The sequence below is a fragment of the Sphaeramia orbicularis genome, chromosome 12 (genome assembly GCF_902148855.1).
Source record: "Sphaeramia orbicularis chromosome 12, fSphaOr1.1, whole genome shotgun sequence".
Classification (NCBI taxonomy): domain Eukaryota; kingdom Metazoa; phylum Chordata; class Actinopteri; order Kurtiformes; family Apogonidae; genus Sphaeramia; species Sphaeramia orbicularis.
In genome coordinates, this window is record NC_043968.1 from 776,140 (window position 1) to 792,077 (window position 15,938).

At 44.6% G+C, this 15,938-nt stretch overlaps 1 pseudogene; it reads right to left on the bottom strand.

Moving 5' to 3' along the window:
- Positions 1-3,549: 3,549 nt before the first annotated feature.
- LOC115429039 (potassium voltage-gated channel subfamily V member 2-like) lies at positions 3,550-13,646 on the bottom strand (annotated as a pseudogene).
- Positions 13,647-15,938: the final 2,292 nt, after the last annotated feature.

Genomic DNA, 15,938 nt, shown 5'->3' on the forward strand with positions numbered 1-15,938 from the left:
GTGCATGTAAACGCATCAGATCTGATTTTTCTAATGATCAGATTTTTATGGTCGTGTAAACGGGGTCAGGTCATACTTACTGGTTTTTTGTTCTTCCAGTAAATGTCTGCTGACGTTTCTGTACTTTTTGTTGAAGTGTTGAGTTATAACTAATTTTTCATCAGTTTCCTCAGTTTGATGAGGCTCAGTGAAGTGAGTTTAATGGGTTTAATGGTTTTACTGGTTCAGACCAGAGGATAAACCTGAGGATTTCATGTCAGTAACTAAAGTCTGAGGTTTGATTTGTGGAAAAGGTGTGGATGAGTAAAGAACGTGTGACAGTAACATGGTTCTACGGTATAAGATTATTGATTATTAAATATATGTTTGAGGTCAGATCTGAGTTTAGTTTATGACGGACACTTTCACTTATGACACATTCAGACTCAGATCATCTGTTTGTGACACAAACATGGATGTTTATACGTACGTTAAATACAGTCAAAAACAGAAAACATGTTTTAACACCAGACGGATCCTTTTATGTTCCAGCTTCATTGATCAGATGTGATCGATTGACCTTTAACCTTTAAATGAGAATTTTGTAAAATGTGATTCTGTTTTTTGTAAAGAAAATAAAGTTTGTGAATAAACTGAACAGTTAGAAAAACAGACTTCATATTAACACATTAACCCTGTGGTGTCAGAGGTCCTTCTAATCACCAGAAACACTTCAGTCCTATTTTAACCCTTTAAGGCCAATTCTTCAAAGTGAGTAAAAATGCACATCGACACATTTAACATGAAACCCAGCACTAAAATAATGAATATGAACTAATGTTAGTGTTAATTCAGTGGTTTTCAACCTGTTTTTACTCATGACTCCATTTTAACATCAAAAATTTCTGGTGACCCCAGACATTCACAACAGACTTTTTTGTTTTGCTAAAAATTTATGTTTTTGATCATGTCATAGTTTTCTATACTATGTTGCAAATAAACGTTAATTTTAGAGGACATTTAGTCTATATAATATATGTTATTATGGACGGCGGCAGTAAAGCCAGGTGTAGATTACTGCACAAAGGAATTTGATTTTTTTTTATTTTGTTTTTTATGTCCAGTCAGTCCAGCTTGGATTTACAAGGCTGACAATTAATACTGAACAAACAGGAACTGAAACTGAATTATGAAAGAGCTGCAGCATCTGAAACTGACCACAATGAACATTTGACACAGAAACAGAACCACAGTGCTGCAGTTTCACAACCACAGTTTGTCATGTCTTTTATGGACTGGAACTGTCTCTGTCAACTCACCATATATTTTTTATTAGTACTTTTTTTTTTTTTAAATCAGTTACTAGAAATTCCAGGTGACCCCACATAGGGTCCTGCCCAAGGTTGAAAAATACTGTGTTAATCATTGACAGACGACAGGATGAAAAAAAAAAAACTAAAGCAATTTTTAAGTAAAATATTGAAGAAAAAGTTTGTTTGTTTCCATGACAAACATGTCATTTAAAGGGTTAAATTATGAAGTTATTGAGTATTTGGTATTTTGTTTATGGCTCAATTTGATGAAATATAAAACAAATGTAAAAACTTAAAAACCAACTTAAAAACAGTCTGACATTAGAGCAGATGATGTTCTTCAGGTGTTTAGAAGGACGTCTGTGGGCGGATACCAGTGGGTTAACAAAGATGTTCCAGCTACAGAAGTCTGAAACACACAGATCTGAAACTCCATCCATAAGGACGTGTCTGTTTTAAACCTGCTCTGATTCACTTTCAGAAAATGTTGCACAAACGTCACATCTGCAGCGTTTATGATCCAAACTGATTCCATCACTAGTTTAAACTAAGTGTTCAGAGAATGCTAACCTCCGCCAAGCACCTGGAACGGTGTGCATGTGTGGGTCGACTATTTCTGTTTAAACTATGGATGTGCAAAACAAATTTCAGAATGATATTTCACAAATTGCATTTTTTTATGAGTTTTCGAAAATGGTGCATAAAAAATAACAAAAGTCAACAGAGCGTGACGGAAGAGAAATGGAGCGGAACGATATTTGGTACAAAGTTGAATCTTGGTCCCAGTCATGTGTCTGTCCAATTAGATTCAATTCACATCAATATTTGTTGAGTTCTAATTTTAAATGTGTGGTAAATGGGATTTTCAGTGTTCAGTGTAAATGTCCACAGAGTCCACATTCCACAGTGGATGTGGACAATTTAGTTCCAGATACAAGATATTGTTCTAAGCTACAGGTGGATCCAACTGGAAGAGAATCAGAGTCGTTTTGAATTTTTGATGAATTTTCAAAAATGTCTCAATGATGACAGATGGAAAATTGTAGATGTTGTGACCTTGCTGTGACCTTGAACTTTGTCCTACTGGGACCAAAGTTTAATGGGCTGGTCCCAGGGCCTAGGCCTATCTGTGGGGAAGATTTGGGAAAGATGGAGGCAAGAGTTTTCCACTAAAGTTGCTAACAAACAAACAAACAAACAAACAAAGTGATCACAGTACCTCCTGGTGGAGGAAATAAACTGACTCCAAATCCAAACTCGGTCTCCAGAACTTTGTGAATATTTGATGAGAATGCAGTAAAAACTCCAGTCTGAGTCGTTAACACAGCTGAACTATTATTTAACCCATAAAAGTACAAAGAAAACATTTACACTGGTTCCAACTTTTTTTTTGCTCATGACACCATTTTAACGTCGACCCCAGACGTTCAAAACAGACACTTTTTTCTCTTCAGTGTCTTAGCGGGACCAGACAGGTGAACAAATCTGTCCATTCTCAGTTTCGGTGTTCGGGCAGGTCGCACCATAGCAACGCATGTGGTCACATGATCAGGTCAATCAACATACACATGTTCAGATGTTCTATCCTGCATTTTTTTAACTGGATTTTTATTAAAAATATGTGGTGTTTTAATTAGAATGACATATATACTGAATCATTAAAAATATTTTTATTAGTCATTTATTTACATTTTTTTTAAACAATTATTAGAGATTTGAGCGACCCAAAGGTTGAAAAACACTGATTTACACTGTTTTGTGAACTGAAATGAGTGGTAAAACTTCAGTTAAAGCCGTGAAACAAACAGGAAACAGCTGAAGAAGAACAGGCTTCTACAGATGAATGAAAACCACAGCGTCTGCATTAGAGTGTCAGGTGTAATTCCACCAACAGCCACTAGATGCTGCTCCAACGACAGTACACAGCTGTTCTTATTCTTCTAAATAAGACAAATAAAATACAATAGAATATATATAAAACGATGGTCAGTTTGACCAAGTCAGTGAGCTAGCATTTAGCATTTAGCTAGCCCTAGTGCTCCTACATCTCCTCCTTTTTGTCCAAATATGGTCACTTCTGCTTCCTGGTCCTGGATGACATCATCTTGTTATTTACAGTCTCTGCTCATGTCATTGGTTCGTATAAAACTATGTAAATCGTCTTCTTCTCCCATTGGTCAGGACGACATCTTGGAAGTTGAAAAATAGCGCCTGCTTGTACCTGACGTCCAGACGTTCCACTGCCACATCTGCTCTTTACTTGGCGGCGTAGCATCGTCCACCATTTTGCCGCTGTCCATCAGTGCTGGCAGACGCCACCCTTGGGCGCGGTGTCGTCACAGCACTCGGCGAACCTCTTGGCGGCGCGGCGGCTGAAGTGCAGCTTCCCGCGGGCCTTGGTGACGGCGGCGTACTCGTGGGACTTGAGTTTGGTGTAGTAGTCAGAGAACTTGTTGTAGAGGATGGAGATGGGCATTCCGTTCAGGATGATACCGAAGGAGATGCAGCCGAAGGCGAACAACCGACCCAGGTTGGTTTCAGGAAACATGTCGCCGTAGCCAACGGTGGAAATACTGGCCTGAAGAAGAACATTTAAAAACCCATTAAATGTCTGATGGTACCACGGCGTATAAAGGCCACATATGAAAATAAAAACATGTTTCACTGCGAGAATAAAGACGTAATAAAATGAGAATAAAGTCGTACCCGCTCATCAAATAATGGAGAACTTTGAATGGTTTCCGTTCTTTTCTATATAATTATTTTGTTATTTGATTTTACTGCAATTTTGAAATAAATAAACAACAACATTCTGTGAGGTTCTACTTTCATTTGGGGTTTACGCACAAAGGCCAAATACTGAACCTATTAGCCCCGCCCACCATCAACTATTAGCGTTAGTCGAAGGACTTTGAAGCCAGTTTAACCCCCCCCGGTAAATGTGCGTTGATCTTTCTCCTCATCTGTGTTGGGTTGTTCATCTGTGGGGTTCTCTGGTGGATGTGGGGGGTGGGAGTGGACTCACGGCGGCCCACCACCAGGCCTGTGGGATGGAGGTGAAGTTGGTGTTGTAGACGTCGTGTTCCACAGTGTAAACCATGGCTGAAAACATGAAGATCCCCATGCCGATGAAGAGCAGCAAACAGCCCACCTGCACACAAACGGCCTGTCACTGAGCACGCTCAGACGGAAACACAAGCAAACAAATAAACAAACAAACAAATAAACACAGGAGCTGAGGGTGGGTCTGACCTGCTGGTAACACTGTCTGAGGGTGAACCCAAAGGCTCTGAGGCCGGTGGAATGACGAGCCAACTTCAGAATCCTGAAGATCCGCTTGAGACGCATGCCTAAGAACCTGACCCAACTGAAAACAGAGGAGGGGGAGGAAGAGGAGGAGGAAGAGGAAGAAGAAGAAGAGGAGGAGGAGGAAGAGGAGGAGAGGAGGAGGAAGAAGAAGAGGAGGAGGAAGAGGAAGAAGAAGAAGAGGAGGAGGAAGAGGAAGAAGAAGAGGAGGAGGAAGAGGAAGAAGAAGAAGAGGAGGAGGAAGAGAAGAAGAGAAGAGGAGGAGGAGGAAGAAGAAGAGGAGGAAGAAGAAGAGGAGGAGGAGGTAATAGTAAATGGTTCATACTTCTTTTCTCCTTCATGGAGTCCACAGTGTTTTCCAAAGACTCACATTCACCCATTCACACACACAGTAGGATGAAGTTGAGTCATCGTCGTCGTCGTCATAGTAACCCGCTGTGTCCCAGTCTTTTCCTTCCCCTGTGTGTCCCAGTCTTTTCCTTCCCCTGTGTGTCCCAGTCTTTTCCTTCCCCTGTGTGTCCCAGTCTTTTCCTTCCCCTGTGTGTCCCAGTCTTTACCTTCCCCTGTGTGTCCCAGTCTTTCCTTCCCTGGTGTCCCAGTCTTTTCCTTCCCCTGTGTGTCCCAGTCTTTACCTTCCCCACTCGTCCCACCGTCTCGATGTCTCCTGAGTGCAGGTGGAAGTCCTGGTCGTCGAACTGCTCCAGGACCATCTGCAGGTAGTGCGGCAGGATGGCCACCAGGTCCACCGTGTTGAGCACGCTCCGTCCGAACCGCGTCAGCTCGGGCGTGGACACCAACCTCAGGACGTACTCCAGAGTGAAGAAGGCGATGCACAACGTCTCCACGCTCTCACCGTAGAAACGACCGCTGGGCTGGCCCGCCGGCGTCTGCACCGAGACCAACCGGACATGTGACATCACAACCGGACATGTGACATCACAACCACAAATGGATGCAACAAGACACAAATAAACACAAGGTATAAAAAATGAGAAACGACCATAAATGATCAACAGTACATTATAAATCTGTCTAGTCCATAAAACACACCTTGTACTGCATCTCGTCCACGGTGTTGAGCGTCATGGCGACCAGCGAGATCAGCACGAACATGGAGGAGGCGACCGCCATCAGCTTGGCAGTGATCGAAGAGAACGGCTTCTCCATCAGGTTCCACATTCTCCTGCGAGTCGGACCGAAGACCATGCCCAAGAACAAGGCGTCGTTCTCCTCCATGTCCACCTGGAGCAACGATACAAGCACAGGACGACTGAAAACTGACAACATGATGACAGCGACGACTGAAAACTGATGACACGACCACAACAAGGACCAAAAAACCAACGACACGACTACAGCGACGACTGAAAACCAATGACACGACCACAACAAGGACCAAAAAACCAACGACACAACTACAGCGACGACTGAAAACCAATGACACGACCACAACAAGGACCAAAAAACCAACGACAACTACAGCGACGACTGAAAACCAACGACACGACTACAGCGACGACCGAAAACCAACGACACGACTACAGCGACAACCGAAAACCAACGACACGACTACAGCAACGACCGAAAACCAACGACACGACTACAGCGAGACAAAAACCAACGACACGACTACAGCGACGACCGAAAACCAACGACACGACCACAGCGACGGCCGAAAACCAACAACACGATCACAGCAACAACCGAACACCAACGACACGATCACAGCAATGAAATGAAAACCAACGACACGACCACAGCGACGACCGAAAACCAACGACACGATCTCAGCAACAACTGAAAACCAACGACACGACCACAGCAACAGCCAGAAACCAACGACAAGACCACAGCGACGACTGAAAACCAACGACACGACCACAGCGACGACCAAAAACCAACGAAACGACCAAAGCAATGACCGCAAACCAACGACACGACCACAGCAAAGAAACAAAAACCAACGACACGACCACAGCGACGACCGCAAACCAACGACACGACCACAGCGACGACCGAAAACCAACGACAGGACCACGGTGACGACCGAAAACCGACGACACGACCACAGCGACGACTGAAAACCGACGACACGACCACAGCGATGAGTGAAAACCGACGACACGACCACAGCGACGACCGAAAACCGACGACACGACTACAGCGAGGACTGAAAATAATGACACGACCACAGCGACGACCGAAAACCAACGACACGACCACAGCGACGACCGAAAACCGACGACACGACTACAGCGAGGACCAAAAAATAATGACACGACCACAGCAACGACTGAGAACCGATGACACGACCACAGCGACGACTGAAAACCGACGACACGACCACAGCGACAACTGAAAACCGACGACACGACTACAGTGACGACCGAAAACCGACGACACGACTACAGCGACGACCGAAAACCACCGACACGACTACAGCGACGACCGAAAACCACCGACACGACTACAGCGACGACCGAAAACCACCGACACAACCACAGCGACGACTGAAAACCAACGACACGACCACAGCGACGACCGAAAACCAACGACACGACTACAGCGACGACCGAAAACCAACGACACGACTACAGCGACGACCGAAAACCACCGACACGACCACAGCGACGACCGAAAACCCACGACACGACTACAGCGACGACCGAAAACCACCGACACGACCACAGTGACGACTGAAAACCACCGACACGACTACAGCGACGACCGAAAACCAACGACACGACCACAACGACGACCGAAAACCACCGAAACGACCACAGCGACGACCGAAAACCAACGACACGACCACAGCGACGACCGAAAACCAACGACACGACTACAGCGACGACCGAAAACCAACGACACGACTACAGCGACGACCGAAAACCAACGACACGACTACAGCGACGACCGAAAACCAACGACACGACTACAGCGACGACCGAAAACCAACGACACGACCACAGCAACGGCCGAAAACCAACAACACGATCACAGCAACAACCGAACACCAACGACACGATCACAGCAATGAAACGAAAACCAACGAAACGACCAAAGCAATGACCGCAAACCAACGACACGACCACAGCAAAGAAACAAAAACCAACGACACGACCACAGCCAAGAAACAAAAACCAACGACACGACCACAGCGACGACCGAAAACCAACGACACGACTACAGCGACGACCGAAAACCAACGACACGACCACGGTGATGACCGAAAACCGACGACACGACCACAGCGACGACTGAAAACCGACGACACGACCACAGCGATGAGTGAAAACCGACGACACACGACTACAGCGACGACCGAAAACCCGACACGACTACAGCGACGACCAAAAACCAACGACACGACTACAGCGACGACCGAAAACCACGACACGACCACGGTGATGACCGAAAACCAACGAAACGACCACAGCGACGACTGAAAACCGACGACACGACCACAGCGACGAGTGAAAACCGACGACACGACTACAGCGACGACCGAAAACCACCGACAGACTACAGCGACCAAAAAACCAACGACACGACTACAGCGACGACCGAAAACCAACGACACGACACAGCGACGACTGAAAACCACCGACACAACCACAGCGACGACTAAAAACCACCGAAACGACCACAGCGACGACCGAAAACCACCGACACGACTACAGCGACGACCGAAAACCAACGACACGACTACAGCGACGACCGAAAACCACCGACACGACTACAGCGACGACCAAAAACCAACGACACGACTACAGCGACGACCGAAAACCAACGACACGACCACGGTGATGACCGAAAACCGACGACACGACCACAGCGACGACCGAAAACGACGACACGACCACAGCGATGAGTGAAAACCGACGACACGACTACAGCGACGACCGAAAACCACCGACACGACTACAGCGACGACCAAAAAACCAACGACACGACTACAGCGACGACCGAAAACCAACGACACGACCACGGTGATGACCGAAAACCGACGACACGACCACAGCGACGACTGAAAACCGACGACACGACCACAGCGATGAGTGAAAACCGACGACACGACTACAGCGACGACCGAAAACCACCGACACGACTACAGCGACGACCGAAAACCAACGACACGACTACAGCGACGACTGAAAACCACCGACACAACCACAGCGACGACTAAAAACCACCGAAACGACCACAGCGACGACCGAAAACCACCGACACGACTACAGCGACGACCGAAAACCAACGACACGACTACAGCGACGACCGAAAACCACCGACACGACCACAGCGACGACCGAAAACCACCGACATGACTACAGCGACGACCGAAAACCGACGACACGACCACAACGACGACCGAAAACCACCGAAACGACCACAGCGACGACCGAAAACCACCGATACGACCACAGCGACGACCGAAAACCACCGACATGACTACAGCGACGACCGAAAACCACCGAAACGACCACAACGACGACCGAAAACCACCGAAACGACCACAGCGACGACCGAAAACCACCGACACGACTACAGCGACGACCGAAAACCACCGACACGACTACAGCGACGACCGAAAACCAACGACACGACTACAGCGACGACCGAAAACCAACGACACGACTACAGCGACGACTGAAAACCACCGACACAACCACAGCGACGACTAAAAACCACCGACACGACTACAGCGACGACCGAAAACCGACGACACGACCACAGCGACGACCGAAAACCGACGACACGACCACAACGATGACCGAAAACCACCGAAACGACCACAGCGACGACCGAAAACCACCGACACGACTACAGCGACGACCGAAAACCACCGACACGACCACAGCGACGACTAAAAACCACCGACACGACTACAGCGACGACCGAAAACCCGACGACACGACCACAACGACGACCGAAAACCACCGAAACGACCACAGCGACGACCGAAAACCAACGACACGACTACAGCGACGACCGAAAACCACCGACACGACTACAGCGACGACCGAAAACCAACGACACGACTACAGCGACGACTGAAAACCACCGACACAACCACAGCGACGACTAAAAACCACCGACATGACTACAGCGACGACCGAAAACCGACGACACGACCACAACGATGACCGAAAACCACCGAAACGACCACAGCGACGACCGAAAACCACCGACACGACTACAGCGACGACCGAAAACCGACGACACGACCACAACGACGACCGAAAACCACCGAAACGACCACAGCGACGACCGAAAACCACCGACACGACTACAGCGACGACCGAAAACCAACGACACGACTACAGCGACGACCGAAAACCAACGACACGCTACAGCAATGACCGAAAACCAACGACACGACCACAACGATGACCGAAAAACCACCGAAACGACCACAGCGACGACCGAAAACCACCGACACGACTACAGCGACGACCGAAAACCAACGACACGACCACAGTGACGGCCGAAAACCAACAACACGATCACAGCAACAACCGAACACCAACGACATGATCACAGCAATGAAATGAAAACCAACGACACGACCACAGCGATGACCGAAAACCACCGACACGACTACAACGACGACCGAAAACCAACAACACAACCACAGCAATGACCGAAAACCAGATAAGTCAGACCACTGGGGGTAGCAGTGGACCTGGTGGTTCTAGTGGGTTTTGTGGACCTGGTGGTTCTGGTGGTTTTTCCGCGGCTCACCTCCTTCATCAGCTGCGTCGGATCTTCAGTTGCTCGTTCAACTCCTGGCGCTCCTCGAAGCAGATGCGACAGCAGCGGTTGCTGTTGCGGATGCGGACCCCCCAGTAGTTGATCTCCTCCAGGAAGTTCCGAGGACACAGTTGTCTTGATCCACAGGACGCCGGTCCTGGAGGGAGGACAGAGACAGAGACACCGTCCACTCAACAACTGAAGGTTCATCAGCTTGAATCTCCTCGTACTGGTCGTGTTCTTTCACCTGTAGAAGACGTAGATGAAGTGGAAGATCTTTGGGTCGCGGTCGAAGAAGAACTCGTTGCTGTGGACGATGTAGTCGTCGCACAGGTCCAGTTTACGGCTGTGGTCCGTGTACGTGGCCAAGCGACCAATGCGGGACTTTGGGTAGCGGGCAGCCAACCTGTAGGGCAGGCGATACACCTGCAAGCAACAACACGACACAACAACGGCAACAACATAACACCGGCAACAACACAACACCAGCAACACCACAGCGTCAGCAACACCACAACACCAGCAACAACACAACACCGGCAACAACACAACACCGGGAACAGCAACAAAAACACACAGAACAAGGCAGAGTCGACAGAATCAGTCTTTATTTCTGTCACTTTTTCATCCAGTTAAATGTAAGGGCCTTACGTATAAAATCAGTTCAAACACTTAAATGTGATTAATGATGGTTTTATAAACTCATCTGTGTTTTCAGACGGTGTTGAGACGAGTCTAAAACCCTGGAAAATGACTCTTCTTTCAGATCTGATTTGAGGTGTTTCGTGTCTTTTTTAATATCGTTTCCTCTTGGTGTTAATATTTATTCGTATTATTTTTCTCTTCCTTGTTTTCAGGGGTTTCACTTCTTCCGAGTTGTTAATAAGCACAGATTTGCGTTCTGCAGGTGATATTTTGGTTACGTTTTTTTGTAACTGTGCGTTTCTTTTCCTGCGATTTTATTGGAGTTTCGTCGGGTTTGATCATTGTTCGCAGATGACACCAGTTCTTCCGTATGCCCTTGAACTCACCGTTCCTCCGACGTTTATGTTGAGGATGAAGTGTTTGGTCGGAGCAGACAGACGACACGGAGACACCGGGAACTGATCCTCGTCCTCCTCGTGCTCGTATTCGGCATAAATATCGTAAATGTCTCTGGTCAGATCCTGGAGAACACAGAAATGACAGAAAAACAGGAAAGAATAGAAGAGTGTAAACGGAGGAAAGACGAGTCTGGGACAATTCAACCCCAAAGCTCGACTCCAAACCCTTCAGAAGTTTAAAGAAATAGCATGAAAACCTTTGAATGAAAGAATGAAGGATGAAAAGAACTAGAGCAGGTTCCACATTCTGACCAATATGATCTCCAGTGGGCCGGACCAGTCAAATACCATCATAATAACATAGAAATAATGACAACTCCAAATGTTTCCCTTTGTAAATGTAAATATTTTCATGTATTTACACTAAAACAAAGTATAATTTTTGCAATAAATGTGAATAACCTGAAATGTCTTGAGAAGTACGTACAATTTTACCAATATTCTGTCTGTTATTAAATGTTTTGTGTGTTTGTAGATCCACTGTGATCTGTCAGTTAGAATGAACATGTGGAAATGATAAACTGAGGCAGAATATTGTTAAAATTACACTTATTCTTTCAGTTTGTTCATATTATTCACATCTTTTGAAAGGATAGTTTGTAGATGTAAACCTGTTCATAATGTAAATTATTTTTTCGATCGGAAACAGAGAAAGTTTGGAGTTGACATTATTTATATCAGAGGTGTTTCTGTCGGACTGCAGTGGAAGCTCATCTTCTCCTACAATGATTCCAAATAAATGCTCAAATCTGTTCAGTTGTTTTCATTTCATTGACTCCAAATGTGTTAGAACACGTTCATCTCTCAGACCAGTTGGTTCAGAATCAGTTTGATCCCAGATCAGTGGACTGGATGTTGTTCATTTCCTCCATTCTCATGTCTGTGTTTCTCCTCCATCTCTGCTCAGTGCATTTGCGTAGACGCTCAGCGTCCATGCACTTCAATGGGACTGAGTGGAACTGCTGGAAACTGACTCTAAACTGGACGCTAATTGGATAAATGACACCATGTTGTCCCGCCCCAGACGCTCGGCGTCTCTGGGGGTGAATGGAGCTGTGGGCGGAGCTCGGCCGGGCCGGACGCTGAGCGTCCGCGTGCTGATTGGAGGATGGGTCCAAAGGCTGAATCCCGTTTGATTGACAGCTGTTTTTCAGATCTGCTCCTTCACTGACACAGTTCAGTTTAATACGTCACACATTCTGCTGGGAAATCACAGGAAACCAGATGAACTGTTCATGTACTGACTGGAAGAAAACACAACCAGCTGGACTAACTGGTTTTACATTTAACAGAATTTCAACATTTTCTGTTTCAGTTAATATCATTTTGTACATAGTTAAATCAGTCATACTGTCGGCTAGGTCGGAGTGAACTAACGACCAAGTCCCTGGAAAAGACGCCTGCTTGTACGATAAGGTCACTGAGCATTTTCTGAAAAAGGAACGGAGGGACGAATTTATGTTTAAATAACTTGACAATTTTTTTGATGTAAGCCGACAATGAGCTTCCCCTGTCTGAAAGACCAGCAGCCGACACTGATATATATAATTATGTTGTTATTACTGGTTCAGCCCACTGCAGATCAAATGTAACTGTATGTGGAACTGAACTAAAATGAGTTTGACAGCCCTGCCTCAGTTTATCATTTCTACATGTGCATCAAACATACCGATCACAGTGGATCTAAATACACCAAACATTTAATACCAGGCAGAATACTGGTCCAGTTCCACAGACTTCTCTTCAGACATTTCAGGTTGTTCATATTTGTTCAGGTTATTCACATTTTTGTAGTAGACTAGTCTGTAAATGTAAACATTTTGATGCAATTTACTTTTTTTTTTTTTTTTTACACTAAATAAATATAATAATAATAATAAATAAAATAAAATAATAATAATAATAATTCTAAATGTGTGAGCCCACCTGCATGGAGTTCCATGGTTTCAGGCTGGTCTTGGTCAGGTCCACGTAGTCCACAGGTTCTGTGTGATCCTGGTTCTGGTGGTTCAGTTTGTAGTTGTGGAACAGACTCCTGCTCCGGGTTCTGAGGTGGGTCAACATGGTCCACTGACGATGATGAAGATGAAGATGAGGATGAAGATGGACTCAGACTTCAACCTGCAGACAGACGCATCCCCACAAACCCACCACCGACGACCAAACCCAAAAAACCCTCAGACCAGCGGGTGTCAGACCAGCACTGGGTGGTCTGTCCTGGTCTGATGCAGCGGACTCACATGATCCGATCCGGCTGCTTAAAGGTTTAAATACTCTGATCCTCTGGGATCTGGATCTGCATCTGCCTTAATGACAACAGCAGTGTTTTATCCAGTCAAACCCACAGCAGCCAGGGGGACGGGCCTCTGCAGCACGGACCCATGAAAACACAAGAAAACGACAAAACTACAAAAAAAAAACAACAAAAGGACAAAAAAGGACCAGAAATGACAAAAAAACTGACAAGAAAATGACAAAAAAACAACAAACCCACATGAAAAAGACAAAAAAACCCACAAGACGACATAAAAACCACAAGGAAAACGACAAAAAACTACAAAAACAACAAAAAAGGACAAAAAAGGACAAGAAAATGACAAAAACAACAACAAAAAAAGACAAAAAACCCTGACAAAAAAACGACAAAAAATAGAAACAAGAAAATGACAAAAAAGACAAAAAACCCCCACAAGAAAATGACAAAAAAAGACAAAGAACAAGAACAAAAAACAAAAAAACGACAAAAAACACAAGGAAAAGACAAAAAAGACAAAAAATAACAAAAAGAAAAAAATGAAAAAAAAAAAGACAAATTACAAAAAAAACGACAAGAAAAGACACAAAACCACGAGGAAAACGACAAGAAAACCACAAGAAAATGACCAAAAAATGACAAAAAAGACAAAAGACAAAAAATTTAAAAAAAAAAACATGAATCTTCAGACATTTTAGCATCTTTACAATTCTTAAATCAGGTATGGAATCACATTTATGTTGATATAAAACTGCAAAAAAAAAAAAAAAAAAAACAAAAAAGAGTTAAAGTCTCAAAATATCAGGCTGAACTCCTGAAGAATGAAGTAAAAACTGATTTAAGTAAAAAACAAAAATAAAAAATCATTGGTATCTGGCGTGAGGCGTATTATACACACTTCAAACTTCCTGTTATTAAAGGTCAGATTATTTTTACAGTTGTTTTTGGTCAGAATTCAAACGTTCCTTTTTGCCTGATTTCAAAAAAAAAATTCTGATCCATCCACTAAATCCATCCCATAATAAGCAGTGTTAAATTCCTACACTAACCACCTTCTACTGCACACTGACACATTCAACATTTAATATTGACCTAGAACCAAAACTCCTCATAATATGAACCAGTGTTGGTGTGAATCACTGACAGATTGACAGGAGGAAAAAATAAAAATCACATTTTATGTAGAATATTGGAAAAAAAAGTTAGTTTTTGCATCAAAATTATAGGATTTACATGACAAAGTATTTAAAGGGTTCAAACTATGACAGTGATCGAGTCTGTGGTATTCTGTTTAGTTCTGATCCACTTTAACTGGTCTGAGTGTGGAACCAGAACTAAAATGACCTTTAACTGTTATGTCCAGGCCGGACCTTTAGCGGTCAACTTTGGGCCCCTGGGCCGTATGTTGGACCCCCCGCTCTAAGTGTCGTATTTGGAACCAGTCCTTGGTTGGTTATCTGAGCTTTAATCACATCAGCGTTAAAACCACGGATTAAATCCCAGATGGGCTGTTTCAGTTCAGAGGAGGGTCCTCCTGTTCAGGGGTTAACTGTTCACGGTTCAACAGTACATCTGTTTTACAACTGGATATATTTCTATAGGATAGTCACCTGTCCTGTGAGAACCACGTTACTGAAAAAAGTCTGAACAACAGGCCTTTAAAAATCTAAATCTGTCCAAGTGTGTACTTTTCTCATTTCTGTCCAAATATGTGATCACACTGAAAACCAGACAGAGTTCACCTACAGAGGAACTGTTCAGGCAGACAGAAGAACCGATTTACAGACAAGGGATCTGGAAACAGGAGTTCAACTAATCTGAACAGATCATTTACACTTGTTCCACTGGCAGATGTTTTTTTACTTTAATTAAGCAAAAAAAAAAAAAAAAAAAAAAAAAAAAAAAAAATTAAGAAAATAAATAAATAAAATTGCTATGCTACACCCCTGCTGTAAAGTATAGGAAATGTTCTAAAGTTAAATCTTAGATATAAAACACATAAACTACAGGGTGGGGAAGCAAAATGTACAATATTTTGAGGCAGGGATTGAAAGACAGTGTATGACCAATTAGTTTATTGAAAGTCATGAGAATTTATTTGCCACAAGAAAATGTCCATAATAGAAAATGTTTTTATTCTATGTGTCCTCCTTCTTTCTCAATAACTGCCTTCACACACTTCCTGAAACTTGTGCAAGTGTTCCTCAAATATTGGGCTGACAACTTCTCCCA